We start from the raw sequence: 20,895 nt of genomic DNA, 5'->3' as shown, positions 1-20,895 counted from the left end.
CAACACCTCTCATCATCCACCACACCCACCCCATCCCAAGCAGATCTCTCACTCATGACCAAACCCAACCAAACCATGCCCAAACTACCAAAACCCACATACATACTTACACCTCTTACTATTGCTCCTAGGTGTATCCACACTCCCACTGCCAACTTCTATCACCAACCACCAAAAACAACTTAATTTTATCCATATACCAAGAAAAACTACTTCCAATAACATTATTACAACACACCCTTTTACTTGACTAGTCCCACATCACTACCAAACCTTCTTTATTCACCACTATGCACACAGATCACAGCCATCACACTACCAGTCTCAAACAGCTATAAAGAACTTTAAGACCCTAAGCAAACTACTCAATCTCTATTTTTACCTCAAAACCTAACTCATTAGCTGCGGGTATATACACCCAAACCCAGGCCCTGAAAATCTAGGAGCCCCAACCCTCAACCTGAATGATACCCTAATCCACCGAGACAAATCCATGCTCCTCATTTTAAATTTAAATGTTAGGTATACTAAACAAAGTCCACGACCTTCATGCACTACTCTCCTTTTATCAACCTGAGATAGTCATACTAACAGAGACTTGGCTTAAACCAGGCAACCACAACAATGAAATCACTCCACCAGGTTACAATATAATTCGTAGTGATAGAATAGGTAAAATGTTGCTGTAGTGTATAAATCTCACATTATCCTTGAGAAAGTAGACACAATAACCCTAGACCTCAAAGTTGAACTCACTCTAACAAAACTAAAACTTAATGATAATAAATGCATCAACATCATAGGGTGCTACATCCCTCCCGGCAACAATATCCCCATTACAGAAAAACTCCTAGAATGGATATGGATGTGGATATCTAGGGTGATTAGCTTATGGTCGGATCTGACCAACGAGGAGTTGACTTCAGGATGGATCTTTGGAGTACTCCTAGGTAGACTGGTAGGGAGGGGGAAGAGTTGGTTTTTCCCCATAACAGCTTGTTTCCTTCCCTCTAGGTAGTTTTTGAACCAGGAGATGGCAGGGGTGGTAAGGTTTAGAGTTGCTAGTGAAAGAAGGAGTTTATTGTGGTTAACCATACTGAATGCTTTGGACAAGTCAAGGAAGGTGGCAGATACAAGGAGTCCATTGTTTCTGTGAGTATTGACAATGCTGATGAATTCTCTTAGTGCGTGGAGGTGCTATGGAAGGGACGAAAGCCATGTTGTTGTGCTGCTTTTAGATTATTTTCTAGGAGATATTTCATTAGTTGCTTGTGTATTACACTCTCTAAAATTTTAGATAAAGGGGGTAGTATGGCTATAGTTACTGAGTTCAGGTTCCCATGTAGAGGGATGATATGTGATATTTTCCATAGCTTGGGTACTATGCACTCGGAGATGGACCTGTTAATTAGGATGGAGACAGGATATGATATGGCTTCTGCAGCCAGGTGGAGGTATTCAGCGGGTAATTTACCTGCAGCTAGAGACATTGGTTTAGGAATGCGGAGTAGATTTTCAATGGATTTGGTTGGTTCTGGGTGGAAGCTGAACTTGAGGCAATTGTTAGTTGGGGTGTGGGGTGGATTTGCAGGGATGGGGACGTTGTCATAGGGCTGGTTGTTTGTAAGGGTCTGGATGGTTTCCGTAAAGTATTTATTAAATTGTGTGGGGAGGCCTTCTTGGTTATAATCTATTTTTGAGGTTGGGGTAACTGTTTTACCTTGTTGTAGAATAGAGTTAATTGCTGCCCAGAATTTTTGTGGGTTGTTCCTGTGCTTATCCTGTAACTTTTGGTAGCAAGATGTTTTGTCTGTTTTGGTGTGTTTTTTGGCTTTGTTATGTAGTTCAACATATTTGCTTGTTCAATTGGGGTTTACTGTTTGGGTAGTTGGTCCAGGCCTTGTTTCTTTTTTTGAGGAGGGATTTTGTGTCTGGGGCTAACCAGGGGGCATATTTAGTTTTAATTCTTGTTGTTCTGGAGGGGGCATGATGATTAAGGGTGTTTAAGAAGGTAGTATTGAAATATAGTACATCAAGAGGTAGGTTTTTAAGTGGGGTCCAGTTGCACATTTTTAAACTGTTTATAAAGTTGAAGCAGTTAAAGTGTTTTTTGTTTCTAATTAGGCATGTAGATATTTGGGTCAGTTGTGGTGATTTTGATCTGAGTAAGAATGTGGCTTGGTAACTACTTGGTGTCTGGTAGACACCCTGCTAGGGATATCAGTGATGGGTGGGATAAGAGTATCCAATCTAGAGTGGATTGATGTTTGGTTCTCTTGTCTGTTCTTGTGGGGGGGAAGTGATGAGTTGGGTTAGGCCATGTAGGTCAATATGGGAGAGTGGCTTATGAATGGAACAGTTTTGCCAGTCAGTATTAAGGTCTCCTAATATTATACTTTCCTGGGGGAGGGAGTTAGATATCCATTCTAGGAGTTTTTCTGTAATGGGGATATTGTTGCCTGGAGGGATGTAGCACCCTATGATGTTGATGCATTTATTATCATTAAGTTTTATGTCTACTTTCTCAAGGATGATGTGAGATTTATAAAGTCTCTGTTAGTATGACTATCTCAGGTTGATCAAAGGAGAGTAGTGCATGAAGGTCATGGACTTTGTTTAGTATACTTAACATTTAAATTTAAAATATTTGTCTCTGTGGAGTAGGGGTCATTGGTTTGGGGGGCTCTAGATTTTTTCTGGGCCTGGGTTTGGGTGTATATTAATGAGTTAGGTTCTGAGGTAAAAATAGAGTTTGAGCAGTTTGTTTAGGGTCTTAAAGTTCTTTATAATTGTTTGAGACTGGTAGTGTGATGGCTGTGATGTGTGTGCATAGTGGTGAATAAAGAAGGTTTGGTAGTGATGTGGGACTAGTTGAGTAAAAGGGTGTGTTGTATAATGTCAGTGGAAGAAAGTTTTCTTGGTATATGGATAAAATTAAGTTGTTTTGGTGGTTGGTGATAAAAGAAGTTAGTGGGGGTGTGGGTACACCTAGGAGCAATAGTAAGAGGTGTATGTATGTGGGTTTGGGTAGTTTGGGCATGGTTTGGATCTGCTTGGGATGGGGTGGGTGTGGTGGATGATGAGAGGTGTTGTTTGTGATTAGTGGAAGAGAAGGAAATGGGTACAGGGTAGGAAGCAGGGAGGGAGCAGAGTGAGCCCAAGTGCAGCGGGGCTAACACTAACTACAATTATATCAATGGGCTTACTTGTTTCTTTTCTTTGTACACCAAATGTATCATTCCACTTGTTTCTGTTTACACCAAATGTGTCTGTTTGGCTGTATTGTACTAGTTAAATTTACTTATACTGATGCAGTCACACTGAAAAAGGTCTGGGAAGGAAGCTTCACCAAGCAGGCCAAAAGAATACTTTTCAAAAAGGCGCTCAAGGAGACCCACTAATATAGACCAGTTAATGTGCATGGGGAGGAGGGGAGATACAAAATGGGGTAATCAGCATAAGAAGTGGAAGCCTTGGAGCTGTAATGTAAGTGTAAGCAAGGAAGTGGTCGAAGCAGGAAATTATGAGTGTAAGCAGTTAGTTGCAGAAACACTACTTTAAGGCCCTGGTGTGCAAGTAATACAAAGGAAGGTAAATCTATCTGGGGGACAAAATACACCAAGTAAATGGTACTTGCCTTACTTTACAAGTATTCAGTGTGGAGGCAGATCTATTTGGGACAAGATACAGCAAGTATATTGTTAAGTTATGCCACCCAGTGGCAATAGACAAAGCTATAGTTGCCTGGGGGGCCTTGCAGGTGTGCATGCCGGCCAAAACAATGTTTAAAATAACTAGTAAAAGTAACAAATGTGCTGTAAAAGGAAATGTAAATAACCAGTCACAATGTTTAAAACATAACTGTTAAGGACCACATCTGCTAATAACAAGAACTGTAAATATCCAGCCACCTATGCAGACTTGTCTGGTAGGTATCCTTATTAAAAGTGTTATTCTTGCTGGCATATAACTGTAGGAGAAACCGGACCATAGCAGTGGTTTTATCTGGCAATGTTGCAGTTGCTGGGGAGGGACCCAAGCGTCTGGAAGGTATCTTTATTAAAAGTGTTATTCTTGGCTTGCAATAACTGTAGGGAGAAACCGGACCGTAGCAGTGGTTTTATCTGGCAATGTTGCAGTTGCTGATGGGGGCCGCGATGATGCAGGTAGACCAAGTGTGCTATGCAGACTTGTCTGGTAGGTATCCTTATTAAAAGTGTTATTCTTGGCTTAAATAATGGTAGGAGAAAACGGACTATAGCAGTGGTTTCAGCTGCAATGATGCAGATAGACCAAGTGTGCTATGCAGACTTGTCTGGTAGGTATCCTTATTAAATAGTGTTGTTCTTGGCTTGCAATAACTGAAGGGAAAAACCGTAGCAGCTGTGTGTGTGTGGGTTGCTGTGTTTGTGGAAAGTGGAGATATGCCTTTGTAAGAGATGCGAATGTTATGCATTATGAAATGGAGAAATTAAGAGTAAAATTTTGCTCAGTGAAGTCCCTAGCAATTTCATCACTGCTTGATTCAGACATATACATTCCCTTGTGTTTGTCAGTACTATGTTTGAGTGCATTGTTTTGGAGTGTGGTATCACTGCTACAGCTGCTGGTACTCTTTCTATACAAGTATATGCTTCTCCAGGATTCTGTTGCTGAGAGGATGAGAAACACACTACAAATATACAACTAAGAAACTACATAAAGCAATAGTAAGAAAGTATTAGGTCACATCAGAGGCTTCGGAGGTCATTGTTAAGAAACTGAGAACTGTTGTAAAATGTATCATTAAATACCAAAAGTTCAGGTTATACTATAAGAGAATAACTATGTAAAGATAACCATGTCAGCAGCCAAAATGCATTACAAGTTGAATATTTTACTGTGCACATTTTAAAAAATGGATAGACTAGCCTAAACTCTGGACTGATGAGTTTGCTTTTTTTTTATTCTTGGGAATTGCTATTCAGAAGTGGAGAGACATACAAGGGAACAGTTTTAGTGGCACACCAGGCTATTTTTTTATTTCTATTGTCATGCAAAGCTGACTAAATAGTTGAATCTAGCAAAGCTGGAAATGTGAGACTGTAGCCCAGTGAAGGAGGGGAGATGGGAGGAGTAACCTGGCCAGGAACTGAAACTTGCAAAACTGCTCCTTGTGAAAAGTCTTTTATCTCAGTAATTTGTTGACACTTTTGCAAGTTTCTTTCAGTGAATGTGTAGTACATCAGTAGGAACAACATTTGTAAAACTCGGCGCATACCAGTCAATGACACATGAGCTGCAGACTCTCAAACTTGGCAGTTTTTTTCAGGAGTTGAATTGTAAGTGAATGGAAGTCTAGTCTGAAAACAAATGGTAGGGCTATTTGTCCTCACAGTCTGCATTATAGGACAGATTTAGCTTTCCAATGATGTCTGCCCCCATGAGGGCAAACAAGAGTAAAAACAAAATAAAATTAGGAATGAGTACTTATTTTGCTGAAGGCAGCTTTGGAAGGTGTAGTAAATCATGGCAAGATAAAAAATATATGTTTTCTTCATCATTTGCCCGTAGTGGTCCTTTAACAAATTAACTTAAGAATTTGTCCAAGTAATTAAAGGGTAACGATGTTTCCAGAAAGCTTATTTTTTTAAGGAACACAGTATGCCAGATGTTTCAGTAATAAGTACAGGGAGGTGCACTAGACCAGGGTAAGTGGACTGACTTGCTTGAGATGTACAACAATAGGCGTATCTGTTTCAGATCAGTATTTATGAAGGGTTTGTTGTCCGTTAGGTACTCAAATAACAAATGGTTAAAATGGTGCCTCCAGCTTAGATGCTAATACAAATGTGGACTGATCTATTAGGCAAGAAAGAAGAGGTATGACGTGGTCAGTAAGTAAGTAAATGTACAAGACACAATAATTTCTAGTTTTAGTACAAAATGAGAAAATAAAGTACCAGCACAGAATTGAGAAGCTATGAAGAATTAGGTGATTTGGACATTAAGATTCGTGACCAGGGAGTAAGAAGGTAATGAATTCACAGTTCTGAGAAGTGAAAAGGTAAAGTGACCACGGAGCTGCCATCCCGAGGCAGTATCGATAATATGCTGAACCTCTCTAGTACCAAAGGACTGCACAGAGAAAGAAACTACCCCACTCTGGAATTACAGATAAGCTCACTAAACTAGGTATAAATCCCTGTGTCACAGGATGGACTGCCAACTGGCTCACGGACAGAACCCACACTGTGAAAGCAGCAGACTCCAAATCTGACTTCAGACCAGTGACAAGTGGAGTACCACAGGGTTCAGTCCTGGGTCCTCTCCTGTTTGGTATCTACTTCTGAAGTACAGGCTAAAACAGAAGGTCTTTAGCTAACAAAGTTTGCACATGACTGCAAACTAGGAGCCATAATCGAAACTCCTAACGATGTGGACATACTACAAAAGGGCCTCACTGAGACAGATGCCTGGTGTCAAAGCCATGGCCTGAAGCTCAATGCCAAAAAGTGTATTGTCATCCCCTTTGGTAAAAACTCTGTACCCACGAACTACCACATAAGTGGTAGTCTACTTAACGCCGAAAGTGTGATGAGACCTTGGGACACTGGTGGACAGTAATCTCTCCTTTGATAATCACATCGCCACAGTGGTCAGGAAATCCTTCTACGTGGCTCACCTCATCACAAAAGGTTTCTCATCCAGAAAAAAAAAAAAAAAAAAAAGAGGTCATTGTTCCCCTCTACTTTTCACTCATCATACCAATTATAGAGTACAACACCCCTTTTGGTATGTACCTCACAAGACATCTACAATTGGAAAGGCCACAGGAAAAACCTCACAAAAAAAAAAAAAAAAGAGGATTACTGTCCTCAAACAGATGCCCTACGCAGACCGTCTCAAAAAACTCCAGCTTTACTCTGTCGCATATCGCCTACTCAGAGGCGATCTCTGCCTAACATACAAAGCTATGTCAAACCCTGAGCTGTTGGACAAGCTCCACTTAAAGAAATCCCAATCCCCCCAAGCTACATGCTCTGGGGACCTAAACCTTGTCATCACAATAAACAGAATATGCTGGAGGGATAGATTCCTGTCTCAGAGACTTCCCATACTCTGGAACAGACTACCTATCTATGTCAAAAAGAGCTCCTCATTAGCATTCTTGATGATTGGATGGGAAATAGGAAATTCACCCCAGGGATCACTTCTGTGGGTCTGCTCGACAGGGGCACAGGAAAAAAAAATTTCTTGGGTGGTGAAAACCAGGGTACCTTTTAGGATAGGCTTATATAAGCCCTAGGACTAATAGCCTAGTACCTACCTATGGACTACAACAGAAGTGTTCCACGAATGGGTGGGGAATCCGGAAAGGAGATGGGGAAATGTAGGACAGTTAAGTTCACAAGGTCACAGCTGGTATAGACAAGGGAAACCTGATGAATACAAGTGTGTGTGTGATATATATATATATATATATATATATATATATATATGCACATTATATATATATATATATATATATATATATATATATATATATATATATTACACATACATACACACACACACACACACACACTCAACAAAGTATTACTTTAAGTGTGTGCACACTTATGCAACCAGCTTATTGTAGTTTTTTTTTCCCCCTAACAGAGTTGTTTGTTTTTCAATTGAATTGTACAGGTCATAGGTCACATTAAAGGTGGGAAAATTTTTTGAAATGATTTACTGTGGTCTTATTTGTTTATATCACAAAAACCTGGCATTTCAGCAGGGGTGTGTAAACTTTTTATATCCACTGTAGCTGCATATACACACACATATTATATGATTATACATATATACATATATATATGTATATATATATATATGTATATATATATATATATATATATATATATATATATATATATATATATATATATATATATATATATATATATACATACACACATATATATATATATATATATATATTTATATATTTATTTTGTTTGACAGTTTAACCAGGTTAGTCCAGCTGAGCCAAGGGCCCATTTTCAGTGGAGGCCCAAAGAGAAAAACTCTAGTCTACATACAAGCATAAAATAATAGTACAATAGCAAAATCTACATCCAAACATGAAATGATAGTACAAATAGCAAAAAAAAGTCCAGTGTACACTCCAATAACCTGAGGAGACAAATTCCAGTCTACATACGAAAGCACAAACATAGAAGTTACATGGAAATTCCCCATTACAGTAATATACAGTGTAATAAGGTAAAATAAAAAAGTTATATTAAAAAAAAAAGTATCCCTGGGAAGATGGCAAAACAGTGGTAAACAGTAAAGAGGGTATCATTCTGAAGTTACAAGTTCCATCTGTATGATGCAAGAGTATAAAGACATTGCAATTCCATGTCAGATAGTAAAATGAAAGAAAATGAGGAGTAAGGGTACGAGCAAGGGAAGGATACAATTCAAATGGAATTGAAGAGGAGTGAGACAAATGGTGGGGTGGATTGACATTACTCTCTTAAAATGGAGTTGTTGGGAGACATTTTGTATGTTGGGGGGGGGGGGGGAGTGTGTTCCAAACATATGCTACAAAAGTACTCGTATAAAGGGACTTCCTTCAACATGCTGTAGATGGATTGGACATTCTAAATTGGGCCTAGGTGTGAGTGCATGTGTGTGTGCCTTCTGTGGAAGGTTGGGCACTGGGCTGGCAACTCGACACCGTAAAACTCCATTGCCAATCATGAGCGTTGTGGCAACCCCTAACTGGGAAAAACCGAAAGAGGAAGAAAGATGTCAAGAAGATGTTGGTCAGTTCAGCAGAGATGTCAAAGGGGAATGTAGTAAGATACAAGGCTGGAGAGGGAAGGACAGGAAGAGGGACCGTAGAGAAAAGAAAGTGTAATATGTAATTGAGGAAGTAGTTGATGTGAGAATTCAGACAATTGAAGCTACTTTAGAGCAGGACAGTGGTGAGAGTTATAAGGGAGTTTAGTGTTTTATCATTTGGGTGTAGCCCCGCTCCGTTCTACCCTACCCCCATTCCCAACCACCCCTGTACAATTTATTTTATACTTAACCATCCCTCCCCTTCCTGCCCAGCCATCCAGTACAGATTCATTTCCTGTCTAGCACCACTCCCACAATCCAAAAGCCAATCACACTTAACATAATCACCTATTCTTCCCTTCCCAGCCATCTACTACAAATCCATGCCCTATTACCACTCCCACAATCCAACACCCAGTCAAACTTAGCATACTCACCTACTTTATATTATTTCTTACAAATTACCCCCTTCCCTACTTAACCAAACCTCTCATCATGCTGCATTTGCAACATTACTCACTATACTCTCTATTACTACCTCCTATCACTCTTACATCTCAAATCCATTCTTTTGTTTCCCTATCTCGCACTCACACTACAACGTTCCAACTTCACTTTCTTTTTCCATCTCTTCAGACCTATTTAACTCTACCACCATAACTCTGTACAAAAGACACATACTTCAAATTCTCAAACCATCCAATAGGATTAAATACAGACCTCCCAAAAACTATCTACTTCTTTCATCAGGCGCTTTTCTCTATAAACATTTACTCTCCTCTGGAGACATCCATCCCAACCCTGGCATCTCTTCACCTTGCACCTCCCTCTCCCCCCCCCTTCATCCACCTTAACTACCTCATGCTCTCAACTCCCTTCCAACAACCAATCAGATATACAACCTCAGTCCCAATACCCAAACCCTTGCAAACACCTAACCTTTTATTCACTAAACATTCAAAGCCTAGGAAATAAAATTACTGATCTACACTCTTGGATAGCGTACAACACCCCTCACATCCTATCCCTATCAGAAACATGGCTCAAGCCTCATATCTCAAACAGTGAAACACTCGCCCCTGGTTACAACATCTACCGCTCTGATAAAACGTCAAAAAAAGGAGGTGGTGTAGCCATACTCTAACAGCCTTAACCTTTCACCTTACCCCACACCTATTCCTAGCTTCCATCCTGCTGAACTCCTCATTCTTAACCTCCATCTAAATCCTCACAAAACTTTCTGTAGCTTCCATCTATATTCCTCCTGGCAACAATATACCCATTCTCTAAAACATACTATCCTGGTTCTATCTCTATATACCTTATGAAACACTCATCCTTGGGGATGTCAATATAGACTGGTCTAAACTTTCTACCGACTCTCCCTCACTCAGATTCACCTTCATGGTTTCCACCAACTAATTTCTACCCCCACTCGCTTCCACAAAACCTCTACCTCCAGCTCCACTATAGACTGTATTCTTACTAACTCCCCTCAACATTACCACCAGCCCAAAACCCTACCAGACTCCCTCAGTGACCATCTCCCTACCTCTATCCTAAGATATGACCCTCACACTCCTAAACCCCACCTCTTTAGAGATTGTCAGAAACTATCCTCATTTAACTCTTCTCAGTTTAACTCACTACTGCAAAACATTGACTGGTCCATCCTTAAACAACTTCCCCTGAATGATGCCGTTGACACTTTTAATAGCATCTTCCTAAATACCCTGGACTCCCTTGCTCCCTCTGGAATGATCAGAGAGAAATCTAATCATGCCCCCTGGCTTTCAAAACAAACTAAGACCATCATGAAACAAAGACAGTGCCTGGAAAGCCTGGATCAAAGTGAAACAAACACCTAATCTTCTCAAATACAGACAACTACGTAATCTTGCCAAAAAAACAGACAATTAAAGACAAAAAATCACTTTATAGCTCAGGCCAGCATAAACATAGACCTAACCCCCGTAAATTCTGGTCTACACTAAATAGCATCCTTTACCCAGGCTCTTCCTCTAACCCTTCCCCATACCCAAACTCGACTCCGGAGGAAACAGCTACCCTACTAAATTCCCACTTCATCTCCTCCATCCAAAACCTCCTACCCTCTCAAACTAACTCCTACTCCTTACCTGATCTAACACCCAGCCCCAATAACACTTTGTTCTCCTTCCAGCCACTTCCCACTTCTTACATCAAATCTCTACTGCTTAAACTCAAACCCTGCTCTCTCTCTACTGAAAAATTACCTCCCACCTTCCTCAAACTTGCAGCTGACTATTACCTACCCTGTGACTATATTAATTAATAGAGCCATGCTAGAATTTACTGTTCCTACTCTTTGGAAATATTTCTACACCACCCCTTTCCATAAGGGGGCAACTCTACTGATCCTACAAACTATCGAACTATTGCCATTCTACCCCCCCTATCTAAGATCCTAGAAATATGTATCCATACTCGGCTTCTAAACCACCTTCTCAATCACAACTTACTCACCCCTACTCAACATGGTTTCCACCCCTATCATAGCACTACTACTGCTCTACTCTCCTTCACCCACACCATTGCAGAATCCCTGGACAATAATAAACCTACTTCCTGTCTCTTTCTAGACCTCTCCAAAGCTTTTGATACTGTATCCCATCCTTTACTTCTATCTAAACTTGCAAACTTTCACCTATCCTCCTCCACCCTCAGCTGGTTCACTAGCTATCTATCTGGACGCCAACAATCTGTCAAATGGCTCTCCTCATATTCTCCTTTCCTGCCTATCTATACTGGGGTTCCAAAAGGTTCCATCTTAGGCCCCCTTTTATTCAATATCTTCACTAATGACCTCTTGCAATAATTCATCTCTCATTCAATACGCTGATGACTCCACTATTATTTCTATAGCCGACATCTCGGACCTACACACTCTAACCCAAAATGCTCTACTCTTCACTAAACAATGACTTTCAAAAAACTTACCAATCCTAAATCCCAAAAAAACGAAATGCTTGCTCTTCCTCCCCCGTTCTCTTGCTCAACATAGATCTTCCTTGGTCATTAAATCTTGTAATACAGCCATCCATCCTGACACCCACACTAAACTCTTAGGGGTTATCATTGACGAACTAAAATTCAATCAGCATATACAGCAATGCATAAAGAAAACCCATCTAAAACTTGGTCTCCTATATCGGAACAGAAAATACTCTACTCCTGAGGCTAGACTCACCCTTGGACAAGCACTTCTCCCTTCTCTCCTCTATGCTGCCCCAGTTCTCACGAATATTCAAACTACTGCCCTGAACAAACTTCAACAAAGCAGCCAGATTCATTACTAACTGCCCAAACCACACATCACCATACTGCCTTAAAGGCTGGAACTACCACAATTACTTCATCTCTACCATTTCACATGCTACACTCTATGCTATTTAAACCCTCCTGCTGTCCTTCCCATCTATACCCCTTCTCGATCTCTCCGCAAGTCAAATCAGCAATTGCTTGATGTCTACCACCCTAACAAGTCTGCTGGCAAGCAACTCTACAAGCATTCTGTGGCCCGAGCTTGGAATAAACTTCTCCTTGATATACGCTCTCTCATACTCCACTATTTAAAAAAGAACTGAAGACACATTTGCTCAATTCCAGAACCTGTCCCTGTTATGACCTTCCTCAGCTCTCCCCTCCTCCCACACTCGTATCTCTCTCACTACATCCTACTATCACTCTTGACTTTCCTCATCTGTTTCACCAACAAAGAATTTAATTTTTTCAAAGAAACAAAAAAAGTGGTTGTTTATTTCTACACATGTAGAAGTTTATTTCTATTGTTTGTTATTATTGTTTAAAATACTTGTTTTTTCTTGTTCTGTGATCATATATTGTATTTGCTGGAGCTTTTCTCCTCGGGTCTCCACTGAAAATGGGACAATAACACAGTTGGACTAACCCGGTTAACAAATGTCAATAAATAAATAAATAAATAAATCTGGCTATTTTGCTGTACGTTTGTTCAAGCTTGGAAAAAAAGAGTAGATTAAATGCTGGTTAGGATAGCAGTAGCATAAAGTAAACAAGGTAGGAGTGACTGAGCCAGAGAAAGTGTGGAGGTTGGTCTGAGGAATTTGCAACTTCTGTAAAGTAGCCAGCGTTTCTGGTGGGTTTTTTTATGCATTCTTGAATGTGAAGGTCAAATTTTAGTTTGTCAATTATGGAGCAAAGTAGTTTGGTAGGAGGTTCAGCTTTAATGATAGTGTTGTTGAGAGAGGTGTCCATGTTTTTTTAGGATTTAGTACTAGCTGATTAATGGAGAGCCATGTTTCTCTAGCTGAGAAGGTATCCTGACTTGAGTATTAAAAGGTCAGTAATACAATAAGCAGTGGAGAGGAGTGTGGAATCATCAGCATATTGTAACAGAGTAGAGACTTTGCAAACAGAATAGAGTTTGTTTGTGAAGATAATGAATAAGAGGGGGCGAGGATGGATTCTTAAGGAACTCCAGTGTTGCCTGGAAGGAAGGGGAGAGGGCAGTTTGCCAATGAACAGATTGCTGCCTGCTGGAGAGGTCGAGGTCCAAGAGTTTATTTAGAAGTTTAGAGTGAGAAACAGTATCAAAAGCCTTTGAGAGATCAAGGAGTAAGCAGGAAATGACAGGCTGTTATCACGGGCCTCAGCTACTGTCTGGGTGAAAGGCTACTGTCTGGGTGAAAGATAGTAATGCAGTGAAGTACTGTGGTGGGGTCTGAAGCCATGTTGGGTGGTGGTTAGCAGGTTATTTTCTAGCAGATATTTAAGTAACTGGGTATGTATGCATTTCTTAAGAATTTTGGAGATGAGTCAAAATGGGAATGGGTCTATAGTTAGAAAAGTTGGTGCAGTTGCCACCCTTATGTAGTGGAATTGTATAGAAGAATTTCCATATGTCAGAGACACAAGCCTCAGTAATGGCTCTATTTATGAGTATGTATACTGGATAGACGATAGACTCTGCAGCAGTTATGAGAAAGCAAGAATGCAGTTTATCAGCAGAGAGGGAAGCAATGTTTGAGCTTGAGCAAGAGAGATTTGATGTAAGAGGTGGGAAATGGTTTAAATGAGAAGCAACTGGAAGATGTTATGTTATAAGATGAAGGGTTAAAGGAAGTGCTGTTATTCTGAGTTAGCTTTTGGACTGTATCTATAACGTAGTTGTTTTGAAGAGTAGCTGCTTCAGTTGCAGTGTTGTGGGGGAAGAGGGTTGATGTGGTACGGTTGCAGAGACAAAGAGGTTTATTAATGATTATATATATATATATATATATATATATATATATATATATATATATATATATATATATCCAGGATTTTTTGGGGGGTATTCTGCAGTTTTTTGGTGAGGAGTGAGAAGTGGGGGGGATGAGGTGTGTGGTAAGTGGCTGTGAGGGGTAGTGAAAAGTGGTCTGGGTGGTGTAGATGTCCCCATACAGGACAAGTGCATCTATGAAAGTAACAAGATAAGTGAAGAAATCTGTAATAGTAGATGATTTTAACGCTGGAATAGAGGAGAGAGAAATATTAGGAAAAGTGCAGATCTTGAAGAGGTGTGAAGGTGAAAAATTATAGAAAGAAGGGAAGAGTAAATTTGAGTGGAGGGTGGTAGTATTAACGCATGTGCTGGTGAGAGTGGGAGGTGGTTTTTGATAAAGTGTGGTGTGATAAGATTTTAATAAAGACAGGAGGAAGAGAAGAGAGGTGAAAGAAAATATGTGGAGCATAAGAAAATAGTAGTGAGTAATAAATAAGGAGTGGAAGTGTAAAGATGGAGAAAATAAGTAAGAGTGAGGATGATAAGGAGCAGGGGAGATGCTTAAATGTAGTAGGGTTATATATACGCACACGCGTACACACACACACGCAAAGTCCAGTGCATGATATTGGCACATTGCACAAAACGCAACAGACCAAAACTGCAGAGAACTTCCGGGAAAAAAAATAAAATTAATCAAGTTATATAACTTGTAGTAAAATGCCAAAATGTCTGTTAAAACCCACTTGCAAAAGATCAGGGAAATTCTGCAGCAGTCACAAAATCTGACCAACAAACATAGGTGAAATCCATGTAGTCAGTTCAGAATTCACCAGGTTGTCAAATTAAATCCTCTTCAGAATGAAAAATGTCCATGCAAAGATGTTAGGAGTCGGCATCATTTCCAATGCCCCATCGAGCCCCTAGACAAGCAGCTTGAAAGCGTGAACCCACCCAGGTAAGCATAACCACAAGTCTCTAACTGAACACTCTCAGTGTGTATGTATTTTAATTGAAATGTTTAACTGAAATTAACTGATTATTAAATCAATATTAGAATATACAAAAAACATAACACATTGATGTTGTGACTTGCTTTATTTTTTCAACCAATTACTTAAGCTGACCAGTTTAAATTTACATTTGTTGATTTAATGGATGCTCTTTTATTATTACTGACAACTTACCCAGAGTCCAGACACTGAAAACAAGCATTCACAAGGAACAGTAGTGGCTTGGGGGGGTGCTAAATATTTTCTGACTAACTTAGCCAGGACTAGGTAATTGTCCTCGTGTAGCTTCCACGACTGAAATGGATCACAGTTACCCTCAATTTCTTTTTCAAGTCCGTATCACTCAACAGCTGCTTTCTCAGAGGAGGAGATAGGCACATCTTTAGAGTCTGATGAAAGTTCATGCATTCACACTCTCTGGGTGGTTCTTATTCTGGTCGATAGCCATCATGTTGATCAGAATTTTCCACTAGAACATCTAGTTTTTGCCAAACTTTGAGTCTTTTGTTCTTTAACAAGCATTTAAGATTTCTGAAATGTGGGTCCAGTGCAGTCACAATTCCTAACCACGAAAGACTGAGGTTCATATTTTGAAATGACAGTCCTCCTAGAGCAGCGCTCACATTATGTGCATTGTCCGTGCCAGAAGTAGTCACTTTCTCAAATTCCCCAGGATTTCACCACTGATAAAAAGTGCGCAGCACAGTTTTCTGAATAGTGTTGTTCTTCAATTTGCTTAGACAGTGCAAAGAAGTGAGAAACCCAACTTTGTCAATGAAATGACAAGTAACGCCAAGGTAGCCATCATTAGCCATGGATGACCAACAGTCACCTATTAAAGCTATAAATTCAACTGGTTCTTTCTGGGGATAAACTCTTGGCTAGGCTTGTAAGGGCCCCAGGGCCATTAGCCTAGTAACCTCCTATGATCCTGCCATAACCCGACATTTTCTGCCTCTCTCTTGCTCGTACAAACTGTCAAGTCGATTGCTAATGACAAACCTGGAAAGTATATGACGGAGTTCCACTAGCGACATGAATAATGTCCTAGAGGCCTTCATCAGTGACAATGTTAATTCGTCAACTATTCTCAGCAATCCATCTTGCAATGATGTTAGTAATGTTGATTCAACTTTTGTTGATGGGTCATCGTGAGCGATAAATGCATGTTTTTGTTCGCAGGTGATAATTCACAGATATTTAAACTCTTTCTTGCAATATTTGCAAACCACTGTATCACTAGTTTTAAAAACTTTCCATTCAAAATTGTTCTTTCCACCTTTGATTCCATTTGAACCAACTTCAAAAGTAGTCACTTTCTCAAATATTATCCATGATCTTGCCACTGTTGAATAATGTCATTCCATTGAACCAACTTCCATATACACACACACACACACACACACACACACACACACACACACACACACACACACACACACACTTTAGAAGGTCTCTGAAACCATGACATATAACAGACTGAATAGGGAAATGAGTGGGACCCAGTTTGGAAAGTAGCTAACCTTCATCAAACACCTAGAGCTTATGCAGTGGACAAACTGATAGCAACTAGTGTTTAGTATGAGGAATGCAAAGTTAATCATTTAGCAAAGGAATATGATGTAAAGTGATGACTGGGACACAGAATCTTAAGAAACCTGAAGAATGAAAATATCCTGGAAGTCATTAGCTCCTTAAACCCAGTTGTGTACTATAAGTGAATCACGGCTTACACCATTAGGTTTTAGAGTAGCTATTCAAGGATGTGGATGCAAAAAGTGCTACCAAAATGACCTTCTTCCACTACAGGGAGGACTAATAGGGACACATCTGGAATAATCTGAAAGTTTCTGGAGTTAGACAAAAATAAGAGGATCAAATTAAAGGAGTGTGTGCAGAAGAGGGCTGTTGAGATGATTATGGTGGGGAAACAGAGTACAAAGAAGAGCTGAAAGCACTAGGTATGTAGACTTTGAGTATTATGTTTCCAGTATGCTGAAATCCCCCACTCAATGTGTTGTTGGGACAGGTAGGAGTCTGACGATAAGGAGTGACAAGGAAAGACAGTGGCATAGTCAGGAGGAGGAGAAATAAGCACGTTCTGATATAAGAAAGGGTTGTTGGGCCTTGAATGATCTCCTCCTCTTGTTTAACTTAGCAAGCAGACTATAAAGATGGGTAAACTTTGGGAAGGCGTGAGGCAGATGCATGAAGACTTCTTGCAACAAATGGAACAGTTAAAACAAAACTGCTGACCTTTTCTGTCAGCTTATTCCAAGGTTAGCACTGGTGACTTGCATGCAAAGATGATGAGACACCATTTTGGTAATGGCACCACTAGCCAGGCAATGCAAAGAGGCACAAGGAGTACTAGGCTATTAGACAAAATTAGTGGAGGAGCAGATCTGACAGGGTACTGTTATGATGCCCTATGGGCCAATTTGTTGCCACAGTACAGAACTGATTATCCAAAAGTTGACTATGCAAAATGTCAATTTTCCGAACCCAACCTTCCAAAGTTTTCGGGTAGGAAAAATCATAAAGTCTTAACATGTAAATATAGCATGTATTCGCTTGTGCATGTTTTTTGAGCTTGTAGCCTGCTCGTGTGTGAAAAATATACCTTTATTGTCCACTGGAATCGCTGAATGGTTGAAAAGTGTATTCCCTGCGAGCAGAAAAATAAAGAAGTTATGTACTTACCATAACATTCCATGCAAGTTCATCTCACCCTCTGCTCCTATACGGCCACCTGCAAAGCTCGAGGCCAAGTCCCTATCCCATGATGCACCTGTGAATTACCTCAGATCTTATTTGCTGCGTATACTAATACCATATGTCAATTCTTACATTCCTAAAGGAAAGGAAGAGAAGGTTTGAGTAACCAGGATGAAACCAGCATCTCCGTCATCTATCAGCCCAGGAAGGGGGTAGGGAGAGAGGGAGGGACGCAAGAATGAAGGCGATATAACAACTTGCATGGAACGTTATGGTAAGTACATAACTTTATGTTAAGTTGTTCAATCTCGCTGTTCATTCTTTACAGATGGGTAGTTTCCCAAGCACCATCAAGCTGATGTGGCTCACAGGAGTATATTTCTCAGGACCGTGGATCCAGAGGAGGCCCTGTCCCTGAAGATCTTGTCAGCTTTGTAATGAGTGATAAAAGTATGAGGTTTTGACCAAGTGGCTGCTGCACAAATATTATCAATAGGAACTCTGGCAGAAAAGGCAGATGATATAGAAACTGCTCTGGTTGAGTGAGCTTTAATCATGTGCTGCAAAGGTATATTGGCAGCTGAATAGGCAAAAGGTGATACAATCAGATAACCATTTAGACAGTAGTTTTAGCCACTGGTCTCCCTTTCCTGGAATTTGAAAATGAAACAAAAAGCTGGTCTGATTTCCTAAAATCCTTTGTTCTATCCAAATAGAATCTGAGCCATCTGTGAACATCTAGTTTGTGCAGCACATACTCAATTGCTAGAATGATTGGGGAAGAAAACTGGCAAATCAATAACTTGGTTGAGACTGGTTTCAGTGCAAACTTTGGGCAAGAATGAGGGATTTGTTCCAAGTGATTCTCTGTCAGGGTGAAATATCAAATAGGGAGGCTTGATGGATAAAGCCTGAAGCTTTGACACTCTGCAGGCAGAATTAATAGCTACCAGAAATACGGTCTTCCAATCAAAATTTTGCGATCACAAGATGAAGCTGGCTCAAATGGTGGGAGAATTATGCGTGAAAGCATAACATTTAGATTCCATGGAAAATAGGGAGATTTCACACAAGGTCTCATATGAAAAGTTCCTTTGAGAAATACTTTGGATAACTTGTGAGACATGATATTCCAACCTTCAAATCCAAGATGGAAATTAGAAATGGCAGCCAATTGTACCCGAACTGTTGCTACTGCAGCTCCTTCATTGAAAAATCAGTCAAGAATTCTAAAATGGAAGCCATAGGGGCTTGATAAGGATCAATATTATTTTTTGAGGCCCATATAGAAAATTTCTTCCATTTGGTAAGATACAGCTTTCTGGTAGAAGATTTGTGAGAGGGCAAAAGGATCTGTTTTGTCTCATTGGAGAGGTTATGGAACCTGGCTATGATGGGAACTAGAGCAGCCAAGCTGTCAGCTTCAGGGAAGCAGAGAAGGATGAAGGTCCCCAAACGGGTGCGTCAGAAGGTATGGAACTGGGTCCAGGATCCAAGGATCCTCCAAAAGATGAGGTAGAAGAAAGGGGAACCAAATCGGACGAGGCCAATGAGGGGCTATAAGAATAATGGTCCTTCCCAGGGATTTTGCTTTCTGTAGAACCTTTGGTATCAATGGGATTGGTGGAAATGCACAGAGAGGACCCCGAGGCCAATCGTGCACGAGTGCGTCCCTTGGGACTTCTCTCGGAGGGGGAATGAGGGCAAAGTAGCTTCTGCATTTCGTGTTTATGTGACTGGCAAAAAGGTCGCAGCAAGGTTGGCCCCACCTGCGGAATATCCTGTCTGCAATTTCTTTCTTGAGGGACCACTCGTGGGGCAACAAAATTGCCCTGATCAGTTTGCCTGCTATCACGTTGGATCTCCTTGGGATGTGCGTTGCCAACAGAAAGCACTGGGTGGAAACAGCCCACTGCCAAACTCTGAGAGTCTCTCAACAAAAGGGGGTAAAGACCTGGTTCCTCCTCGTTTGTTCAAGTACAGACCACAGACATGTCTGTGAATCACCATCGTACCCAGAGGGAAAGAGTCCTGAAAGTTCTGCAATGCCAAAAATACTGCTCTCATCTCCAAGTCATTGATAGGGTGGGGTGGGGGCATTTTCAGGGAAAGACTGCCTATCAGGGAAGCATCCATGGTCACTGTGGTCGCTGGCAGGGGTAGCACAAATGGGCGTCGAATTTGTGATCATTATGGCATGATTCATGGGGAGCTCTTGGTAAGACCACTGAGCGAACAATAGCCATTGAAGTATTCTCATGTGCATACGATCAAGTGGTATGGCTAGAATTGCTGCTGCCATCATGCCCAATACTTTCAGAACTGCAGATAGTGTCCAAAAGAGCAGTTTAATAAAACTACCCCAACAGCATAATGGCATCCAAAATGGTTAGAAACCTAGCCTTCTTCAGTGTACAGCAAGGAGCCAAGACAGAAATGCTGTATTTAAACAGATGAAGCCATGCTGATTGGTTACAAAATAATGAGCATGTGCTGATAATCAAACAGCATAAAATAACAGAAAGTTTTTTGTATGGCTATGAATACATTCAAAAATAAATCATTAAGGGGCTTGAGTACATACATATCATAATTGGCTATCTTAATGTATATTTTAGTAAAACATATACATAATACAATTTACTAAATATGAAACACCAATTATACATGAACCAATGTTGAACAGAATATGCATATGTGCAGAATGCATAATAAATCAGAATACATACTACAATATTGGCATGAATTGATCCAATATAAATATAAAAGTATATATGTGTATTCTGAATATAGGAACACCATATGTTCAACAAAACATGTATAATATATTCAATTTATAAACAATCATTTATCCCAGGGCTAAATAATGCTCCTAGTTTCGTGATCCATTTCTTTTCTTTAAGATTAAGTTTATTGTGCCAACCACTCTTGATGGTTCTGTCACCAATGATTTTGTCAATAATAGTAAAATGAAATTTGGCAGTACTGTGTATTAGAGTGTGTTTGTATAATGCATTGGTAGTTTTATGGCATCTAATGTCACTGAGATGCTCAGAGATACGT

The 20,895-nt window shown here is 40.2% G+C and overlaps 1 protein-coding gene across 1 annotated transcript in view; it reads right to left on the bottom strand.

The window, feature by feature from the left end:
• CPD (carboxypeptidase D) overlaps positions 1–20,895 on the bottom strand; it is a gene marked incomplete in the record, with an annotated part of 1,229,184 nt that overhangs the window by 1,186,407 nt on the left and 21,882 nt on the right.

The sequence above is a fragment of the Protopterus annectens genome, chromosome 13.part0, assembly GCF_019279795.1.
Source record: "Protopterus annectens isolate FY-2018-M chromosome 13.part0, PAN1.0, whole genome shotgun sequence".
Taxonomy (NCBI): Eukaryota; Metazoa; Chordata; order Ceratodontiformes; family Protopteridae; genus Protopterus; species Protopterus annectens.
Note: the sequence above shows the minus strand (reverse complement) of the source record. Positions and strands in the feature narration are given on the sequence as shown.